Source organism: Microtus oregoni, unplaced genomic scaffold, assembly GCF_018167655.1.
Source record: "Microtus oregoni isolate MIOR12 unplaced genomic scaffold, Mior012 000042F_ref0000377, whole genome shotgun sequence".
NCBI classification, from domain to species: domain Eukaryota; kingdom Metazoa; phylum Chordata; class Mammalia; order Rodentia; family Cricetidae; genus Microtus; species Microtus oregoni.
Window position 1 is genome coordinate 3,754,114 of NW_024543209.1, and position 10,526 is coordinate 3,764,639.

A 10,526-nucleotide genomic window follows, 5' to 3' on the forward strand; every position below is an offset into this window, starting at 1 on the left:
CAGGGTTTCGTATATTCCAGCTTAACCTTCGACTCCATGTGTCTGAGGATGACCCTGAACTCCTGATTGTTCTGCCTCCTTCTTTCAAGTGCTGGGATTGTAAACAGGTGGGACTATGCTTATTGGGATACACTTTTGAAACTAAGACAATTCTCTTTGTTCATGGCTGAGAGACAAATATTTAGATTGTCAGGAAGTTTGTTTAATATTTCAATTTGTCTCCTGTTAATAATGGTTGCATTAGAGCCTGGCATTGTGTAACTTGCCTGTAATCCTTGTATTGGAGGAGGTAGAGAAAGGAGGATCAAGAGCTCCCAACCTTGGCCTGGCACTGGTGGTGCACACCTTTAATCCCAGCACTCAGGAGGCAGAGGCAGGTGGATCTCTGTGAGTTTGAGGCCAGCCTGGTCTACAGAGTGAGTTCCAGGACAGCCAGGACTACACAGTAAAACCCTGCCTCAAAAACACAAAAAAACAAAAAAAATAAAAACCAAAACCAATCAACTAACTAACCAACCAACCAGAAAAAAAAAAAAAAGAAAAAAAAGAGGAAGGAAGGAAGAATACTTGCACCTACATTGGACAGTTTACAACTCCTACTCCAAGAGATCTGTTGTTCTCTTTTGACCTCTGAAAGTACTCATGGGCACACAGAAGTAAGAAATGGCATTATTTAAGCACTGAAGTAAGTTAGCTAATTGCACAGGGGAGGCGTAGGCAGGATCAGAAGTTTGAGGTTGCCCGGTGGTGGCACACACCTTTAATCCCAGCACTTTGGGAGGCAGAGGAAGGCGAATATCAGTGAGTTCAAGGCCAGCCTGGTCTACAAATTCCAAGACAGTCAGAACTGTCACACCGAGAAACCCTCTCTAGAAAAAAAACAGAAAAGCAAACAACAACAACAACAGACAACAAAAAGAAGTTTGAGGTCATCCTGTGAACCACAGTGAATTCAAGATTATCCTGAGATCCATGAGATCCTAGAGAGAGGAGCTGGGACAGAGACAAAGAGACAAGAGTGTCTTGCTTGGGAGACGTTAGAAGGAAGGAGGAGCAAGGGCAAGTTTGGAACGGGAAGCAAGCTGGGGCCTCTTATTATTCTCGTCTCGTAAGTATCATCTGTGGGAGTCCCACGAAACTGTGACTGTGGCAGTCTCCTCTCTAGAAAAGCTAAGATCGAGGTGTCCAGGCCCTTCTCCCGGGTCCTGGTGAATGCTCCTCTTTGTTCCCGGGATCGTGTCAAGCAGATGATCTCAGGGGCATCTACGTGAATCACTGTCCTCGCAGCGACTTGTTTCAGAAGCTTCCTGGGGGAGGTAGGTAGACAGGACAGGAAGTTCACAGGCAGTGAGAACCACATCTGGCTACCAGTGCAGCTGCCCTTCTCCCCAGTTCTCTGTTCTCTAGGCCAAAGAAAGGAACACGTGTGTGTCTCTTCAGAGCTTCTGGCTACGTTGCAGAAGTGTGTGGGGCCATTTAAGCTGGTCCCTGCCCTTAGGAAACTTACGCTCTAGAGAGGATCTGAGCTGTGCGCTTGAGGGCAATAATGACACGGTAACTCACAGTTTCTCTGCCTTTGAGAAGAGATCAAAAGGGTTGTGGTACAATGGCTCGCCATGTTGGTGCCTGTTTGGCTTGCCCAAATGCTCCAGGGAGTCATTTCGACTGGTGTGGAAGAGGAGCCCGGACTGGATTTTAGTGTCTCTTGACCTTCCCCTCCCTGTCCTGCATCTGTTTCCTCATCAGGAGTCTGAGAATTACAGGGCTGGCTTTCTGACTCACCAGTGTGTCATAAAGATGAGGAAGACATTGAGGTCCTGTTCTTTCTGCCCTTTGACAGAAAGGCACCCCCAGTGATGAATATGGGGTGTCAGTGCTGACCACAGCAGTTTCAACTCGGCATTCCATGTGCTGCAAAACCTAATCCACTCTGTCTAAACATGGAAATCCCATAACTCTGCCCAACTCATCACTTCACTAACCCACTTAACCCCTGGCCAATATATAATCTAAATATTTAATCTTGTCTCCTTGTTATCTGTGTTTATTCCATGTTCATTTATGGTCCAAGTCTCCTTTCTGTTTATCCATTTTTGATGGAATAGAGTTTAATTGAGGAGAACCTCCAAGAGATGTCTAATTCATTTCTTCCTTTTCTGGCATCTGGTACCTAACTTGATACATCATAGGTACAGATGTTTGAAGCTGATGAGCAGGCCCCTCTCAGAGTCATTTTTCCTTCCTTCCTTCCTTCCTTCCTTCCTTCCTTCCTTCATCCTTCCTTCCTTCCTTCCTTCCTTCCTCCCTCCCTCCCTCCCCCCCTCACTTTCTTCCTCTGTCCTGTCCTTCCCTTCTTTTTTGTCTCCCTCTTTTTCTCTCTCTCTCCTCCTTCTGGAAAGTTCAGAGAGAGATTTTGTTACTTCTCTAGAAGAATCTCATTATTTCAGATGCCCACCCAATTCTTGGCTACATTATATATAGGATAGTTAGACGAATGGTTTTTGGCCATATAGTGAGAAGGACAGATTATAACAGAGGAAGACTGGTCTGGAAAGGAGACCTGGAGTCTGTTTTTGCTCCTTCAGGGAACTAGTAGTTGAGATTGTTTGAATCATTAAAAGGCTGTTTCTGCTGGGCCTGGTGCACAGGCCTGTGAGACCAGCAGCTCAGGAGGCTGAAGCAGGAGGACCACATGTTCAAAACCAGCTTAGAAACGTGAGACTCTGGTTTAAAATGAAAAGATATATATGTATGCATGGCTGAGGATGTAACACTTGCTAGATTGTAGTACCAATGACAGAGAGGGGGACAGGAAGAGGGAGAGAGGTGGAGAAGGGAGAAAGGGCAGGAAGGAGGTTTTGGAGCTGGCAAGAAGGCACATACACATAAATGTAACACATTTTGTTTCTGTGTTTTAAGAAAAGGGTTTTCTCATCTGTGGCACGTGAACGTCAGCCTGCTTTGGCTTTAATATTTGTCAAGATTTGAAGGTTGTTGAGCTAACTGCTTTGCATTGTTGTCACTAGAATACCTGAGAAAACTGTCCAAGGTGATCTGTGTGTGTGTCTGTGTGTGTGTGTCTCTGTATGTGTGTCTGTGTGTGTGTGTCTGTGTGTGTGTCTGTGTGTGTGTCTCTGTATGTGTGTCTGTGTGTATGTGTGTCTGTATGTGTCTCTGTATATGTGTCTCTGTGTGTGTATAGCTGTTTTGCCTCACCTTTGTAGAGGGTCCAGTCCATGATCTCTTGGCTCCATGTGCTTGGGTGGAACATCATGGTAGTTGGAATGTGTGGTGGGATTTTTTTTTTTAACCTCACAGTAGACAAGAAACAGGGAGCAAGGAAGGACTGAGGACCAGGGATATCGTTCAAAGGCACGCCCCTAGAAACAACTCCCCCCATTTAGGTCTGACCTCTTAATACTTCCACCATCTTTTTAAAAAGTACCATCAATGATACCAAGTGTTAAATATGAGAGCCGGTGGGAACATTTCTCATTCAAACCCAAATAGTCACAATATAGGGAAAGGTGGGGGTGGGGGGGGTGGGAAGGGAGTGGGAGTGTCACCAAAAGGAGGAATGAGCACTTCTTCCCACCTCCAATGTCATCATTCATGGGATCCGGGGATGGGTAGGAAGAAGGAGTGTCTGTTCTTCTCGGGGCCTCCTACTCACTCAATGACTGTCCCGTGCAGGCTAGGCACGGGCCCGGAGACATCTGCTCATTCCATCTGGATCAGCTCATGTTTATCCAGTGCCCCTGATGCAAGGGCCCAGAGTCATCTGGGGGAGGTGTGTGTGTGTGTGTGTGTGTGTGTGTGTACTGATGTCGGGGAGCGAGGCCCTGATTATGCCATAGCCTCCAGCCAGGCTGTATTTATTTTTACCCCTTTGCAAAAATCCAAGCATGGAGGAGGTAGGAGAAGGAAGGAGATCCTAATTTATTGTGTAGTCATGTCTATTTTCACTCTTGGCTGCTCAAGGGCATTTTTCTTAATGTATCAGGGTCACAATTTTATTGACTTCAAGGATGCTTGAAAGGCTGTGAGTGTGTGTGTGTGTGTGTGTGTGTGTGTGTGTGTGAGAGAGAGAGAGAGAGAGAGAGAGAGAGAGAGAGAGAGAAGGGGCTGCGTTAAGATGACCTGGGTTTCCCTTGTTCTCTTGAAAGAATGTTCACTAAAATTTTTATTTTATTTTGAACTAAGCCATCCTGGTCAAATTATGACTTCCTGCTCACAGACCAAAGCCCTCACCACAGTCCTTTGCTGATTACTTTAATTGGCTTAGATAAGAAGTCCAGACCTGACCTGACTTAGCACTTCTACAAGATGTACCCTTAATCATTTGCCTTCACAGCTCCTCACTGGTGGACTTCCTCTGTGGTCTTTAATAATAAGAGTTCTGGTAGATAACAAGAAACAGCAGCTCCAGGCGCTATTGGCCCAGCCCTTGGTCAAGCCCATGTGCAGTAGTTTATGTATGAGACATAGGATCTCCACTTTAGAGACCAGGAAACTAAGGTTCAGAGAAATGAGCTGTGTAGGCAGGTTTTTCTTTGGGTTGCCGGCTCACGAAAAAATGACATAAAGACTTAGTATTAATTATGAAAGTTCGACCTTAGCTTCTCCTTCTCTTCCTCCTTCTCCTTTTTTTTTGGTTTTTCCAGACAGGGTTTCTCAGTAGCTATGGAACCAGTCCTGGAACTTGCTCTGTAGACCAGACTGGTCTTGAACTCACAGAGATCCGCCTGCCTCTGCCTCCCAAGTGCAGGGATTAAAGGTGTGCTCCACCACTGCCTGGCAGAATAGCCCATTAATCTATAAACCTAGGTGCTGTCATGTAGCACATGGCTTTTACTTCTCCTCTTGCATGTCCTGCTTCCTCTGTGTCTGGCTGGCAACATTGCCTTTCTTCTTCCCCAAGACCTCATTGTCCCCAGAAATCCCACCTAACTTCTTCCTGCCTAGCTATTGGCCATCAGCTCTTTAGTAAACCAATCACAGTGCCACATCTTTATACAGGGTAAGGAATATTTCACAACAGAGCTGGGATTAAAATGCAGGTTTGGCTGGGTTTGTTCATCGTCTGAGAATGAAATCAGCAGAAAACAGGATATGTATTTTGTTGTTGTTGTTGTTTTGTTTTGTTTTTCAAGACAGGGTTTCTCTGTGTAGCTTTGGTTCTTGTCCAAGAACTCACTCCTGGTGTCGAGCTCACAGAGATCTGCCTACCTCTGCCTTCCAAGTGCAGGATTAAAGGTTAAAGGTGTGCACCATCACTGCCTGCCAGGATATGCATGTTTAAAGACGTACTTATTTGTTTCTTTCTTTCTTTCTTTTTTTTTTTTTTGGTTTTTTTCGAGACAGGGTTTCTCTGTAGCTTTTGGAGCCTGTCCTGGAACTCCCTTTGTAGACCAGGCTGGCCTCGAACTCACAGAGATCCTCCTGCCTCTGCCTCCCAAGTGCTGGGATTAAAGGCGTGTGCCACCACCGCCCGGCAAGAGGACACCAGATATCATTACAGATGGTTGTGAGCCACCATATGGTTGCTGGGAATTGAACTCAGGACCTCTGGAAGAGCAGCCAGTGCTCTTAACCGCTGAGCCATCTCTCCAGCCCTATTTGTTTCTTTTGTGTCTGTATGATGTATTGGACAAATGCGTGCCAGAGTGTGTATGTAGTGGTCAGTGGAGTCACTTCTTTCCTTCCACCTTTCGCTGGGTTCTGGAGATTGGGTTTTGCACTCAGGAAGCAGAGGCAGGTAGATCTCCATGAGTTTGAGGCCAGCCTGGTCCACAGAGTAAGTTCCAGGACAGCCTGGGCTACACAGAAAAACCTTGTCTGGGAAAACAAACAAGCAAATAAACAAACAAATTTAAAAAGAAACTCACTGAATGCTTCTTTGCAACCCTTTTGCTTTGTTTTGGTTTTGCTTACTATGTAGCCCAGGCTGGCCTAGAACTCAAAGAGATCCATCAGCCTCTGCCTCCTCAGTGCTGAGATCAAAGGCATGTGTCACCATTTGAAGCATGTGCAACTCTTTATATTTTTTAACTCTTTTTTTTTTTGTTGTTTTTTTTTTCGAGACAGGGTTTCTCTGTGGTTTTGGAGCCTGTCCTGGAACTAGCTCTGTAGACCAGGCTGGTCTCGAACTCACAGAGAACCGCCTGCCTCTGCCTCCCGAGTGCTGGGATTAAAGGCGTGCGCCACCACCGCCCGGCCTAACTTTTTTTTTAACATTTACTTGGTGAGTGTGTGTGTGTGTGTGTGTGTTTGTGTGTGTGTGTGTCTGTCTGTCTGTGCACATACCATGGTTGGTTAGAGTGCGGAAGTCAGAGGACAAATTGTAAATGTTGGTTCTCTCTTTCCACCAAGTGGATCCAAAGAACTGAATTCAAGCAGTCAGTTTTGGCAGTAAGTGCCTTTACCCACTGAGCCATCTCAAAAGCCCTTTTCTCTTTTCTTTGATGAGCTCAGGTCTTGTTATGTAGCCAAGGTTAGACTTGGTGCTTACCAGTAACCCAGGATATCTTCAAACTTGTGGTATTCTCATGTCTCAACCTCATCATAGCTGACATTACAAGTACAGGCTGCCATGCTCCGTTTGAGACATTTCCTGTGAGTGAAACCTACTGTAGATGAATAGATACACAGTTTCCAGTGGTGTGGATGAGACTTCAGCCGATTCACACAGTCTACACTACAGGCTTTGCAATGAAAAGTCAGATGTTCAAAGCCATCCCAAGAGTGATTATGGCCACATCCTCTGAAGGCCTAGATGGGAACTAACTTAACACTAATATCAGAAGTCTGGGCAGCAAGATGACTCAGAGGGTAAAGAGATGTGCTGATGGCCTGATGACCACAGCTCAATTCCCAGGTCTACCGTGGGGTACACACACACGCGCGCACACACACACACACATGCATGCACACACAAACACCCCTCAAAAGAATAAAAGTAAATAAATGAAATGTAGTCAAATCTTAGGCACCCAACACAGACTAGAGTAATGGCCCTCATTCTTTATGAGGGTGAGGACCCCTTGTTAGTAGCAAAAAACTTAATGAGCCTTATGTGATGGTCATTATACTTTTAATTATCTCATCACTGGCAGCTACTTGGCATGAGTGGATTTGGAATGTCCTTGTGATTACTCTGCAGGGACCCATGTCACAGGGTAGAAGTCACTGGAGAGGAGCAAGGAACCCTAGTTTTACTTTTATCTGAAGATTTCACACAGAAGTATATTGTATTTTCATCTTTTTAAATCTCCCCCAACTCCTGTGTCCCTTACCAGCCCCTTAAATTCATGATCGCTTCTTCTGTATTTATTTTTGATATACCCTAACCCCTATTGAATTCGATTTGTGTTGCTTTTATTTGTACTTTTATTTGTGATTGTGATTGGCCTCTTAAGACCAGGAGGTGTGTGTATCTTTCTTAGAAAAGGGGGGAAAAAAACCCTTCAACTGCCCATAAAAACAACGACAACAAAAACTCCAACAGAAACTAGTTTTCTCTCTCAGCAGCCTTCACTGTTTGGAGCTCTTCATCTGGGGATGAAGGCTTGTGAAATTTTCTCCGTCCATGTTGGTGTGTCTGTCCATTGGTGTGGTCTTTGTAGACCTTATGCAGGTGGCCATGTGTTGAGAGTTTCCGGGAGCAGCAGTCGCCCTAAAGGCATCACTGAGCAGAGGGGCTCAGGCTCCTACATTCTTCCAGCCTCCTCTTCCTTATGTTCTCTGAGCTGGACACCCCACGGTTATTTATTCTCTGCATTTTGATAGGCTGTAGATCTCTAGAATATTGTCTATCTGCTGCAGAAAGAGGTTTATTTGATGAAGGGAGATATCACTGGCCTTACACTGGGTTTTTGTTAGTCTGTGACTCCTGGGTGTAGGAGATCATTATTTTGTTGTTTTGGGTAACTACATGAAAACTCTATCTATCTGTTAGTCTATGTATGTATATATGGATGTATGTATCTGTCTCTTTCTTTCTTTCTTTCTTTCTTTCTTTCTTTCTTCCTTTCTTCTGTCTATTTACCTATCTATGTATGTATTTTAAAATAAATGTATCAAACAATATACTTCCCTATGTCTTTCAAATACCCTTAGTGTTATTTCCCCCATCCCCCAACTCCCTCTCCCTCTGTATTAGCCATCCAGTTAGGTCTTTCCCCCATTCTCCCCATTTCTTCATAACACCAGTGTCCTACCGTTCCTCCCCTCTCACACGTCTCCCCACCCCGCAAGGTTTTCTACTTTATTGGTTTCTATGGTTATTCCAAGTTATATACTCAAATCTAAAGCTTTGGATTTAGGAACCATAAATCAGGGAGAACCTGTGGCATTTACCCGTCTGGGTCTAGTTTATCTCCCTCAGTACAGTTTTCCAGTTCCATCCATTAACCTATGAATTTCATTTTTTTTTAAACAGCTGTGTAAAATTCCATTGTGAAACTTGAATGAGGTCTGCTCTACCAGATTCAGGTGTTCTTCAGAAGTAGGTTCATGGTGAGATACTTTCCCTGATTCATTTATTCTCTTTTGTATTTATGCACTTGGAGGTCATTATGGGCAACCGTGTCTTGTCAACTTTGAAATAAATCATGTCGAGATAGATGAATTCCTGGGCTTGCCTGGTAACATATTCCCTCCTTCACTTACTTGTGCTCTACAAGTTTTCCATTGTTCCGTGTAAAATTCATGTAGTGAAAACGAATAGACTCTGTGCTGGGCAAGTCAGGGGGCACAAAGGCAGGAGAATTTTGAGTTTAAGGTCAGCCTAGGATATATAGTGAGACACCCTGTCAAAACATAGCAAACCCTCCAGGTTTAAAACAAGCAAACAGACCATCTTTCTGCACTTGCGATGGTCCTGGAGTGAGCAGGCTTGTCCTCATGCACAGCCATACGGGCAAGTTCTTCCACCTGCCTGTGCTGCGGAAATGCTCTGAGAGCAGCAGCCTCATGGGCATCAAGGACCACACATCCTTCCAGACAAATGCGCTTGAGGTTGGCAAGGTTACAGGTGGGTTAATGGCCAGTTTGAAACCTCTGCTATCTGTGGGGCCATTTTCGGGATGGGAGAGTCAGAAGATTCTATTCTCCGATTGGCTAATGCTCATGGAATTGTCTCAAAGAAGTTGTGACCAGAAGAGATCAGAGAATGTTTGTCATAATTAAAAGCAAGAAAGTAAAAACAAAGTAAAACAACAACAACTAAACAAAAACAAAAAACAAACAATCAAGCAGGGAAACAAACATTGAGTAAGGTTTGATGTTGCTGTGATCTCAGTACTTGGGAGACAGGAGCAGGAGGATCAGGAATTTGAGTTTGAGGTCAGCCTGGGCTACAGAACACCCTGTCTTAAGTAGCCAAACGGGGGAAAAAGAAAAAAGAAAGATGCCAACTCAGTGATGTTTGAGATGATTAATATCCTAATTGAATCATTATCCAATATATAAATGTTCTGTAGTATCATATGTATCCCGTAAAGATGTACAATTATCTATCAATTAAAAAACATATCAACTTTAATTTCTCTGCTTGGGACTCTGTGGGTTTCCCCCCTGCCGGTCTCATTCTTCTTTGCTGACGCTAATAGGAACAAGCATGGTACTAATCACGATGTTTGTGTAAGACCGCAGTGGCCTGGAGAAGGATCGCATGCCCTCAGGGCACACTTGGATCTAATGGGGTAAGACTGGAGAACACGTCTGTGGCATGCTGGATGTTGTGGAAACTGTCTACCAAACTGATCTGCTCTGTGTGTAAAAACAATCATTTACCAGGCAGGGCTCTGTTGTTGTTGTTATTGTTATTGTCTGTCAAGCTGAGTCGTGGCTCAGCTTGAGAGCAGAGACAACCAGAGTAGTCGACAATCCGGACAGTATAGGGCACGGCTCACCTCGGACAGTCTGGCTCTGTAGGAGGCTGGGGGTTTGTGCGGCAGTAACATGGTAATCACAAGAGCAATTTGGCCCGTGTGATGTGGATGGCCTACCCCAGCCTGGCTGTTTTCGCTCTATTTTGAGGGGTAAATGAAACTGTTTACTCTTGTGCTGTTAGTTAACTCTGTCTGCTCTGCTTTCCATCATCCAGTAAATATAAACTTGGTGTCCTAAGTTCTTTAACTAAAGAGTCACAGTGTGTGGGAATAGGAACACTCACGGCAGTCTTTAGGGGACAACTGCTGTAACATAGGGAGCTTCCTAGTTTCTTTGACCTATATGGCTCAGTGTAGATCAAGGAGGAAGCGGGAAAGAAACGCTAGTGCAATTACTCCCTGGGTCAAGTTTCATCCACTGTAGGATTTTTTTTTTTCTGTCAGGTCATGGGTTGCAGTTCCCATATATCTTCTTTAGGCTTTGTTGTTTTGAGACAGGGTTTCCTGTACACACCTCAAACTTGCGAAGTAGTCGAGGATGACCTTGAACTCCTGATCCCCCTGCTTCTCTGTTCTAAGGGCTAGGATTATAGATGAATATCACTATAATCAGCCCAGTCTTGTTTTGTTTCT

General features: G+C 44.6%; 1 pseudogene; it reads left to right on the plus strand.

Annotated features, from left to right (window-relative positions):
- Window positions 1-8,904: 8,904 nt before the first annotated feature.
- On the plus strand, window positions 8,905-9,155 carry LOC121433945 (annotated as a pseudogene).
- The last annotated feature ends 1,371 nt before the right edge of the window (window positions 9,156-10,526 follow it).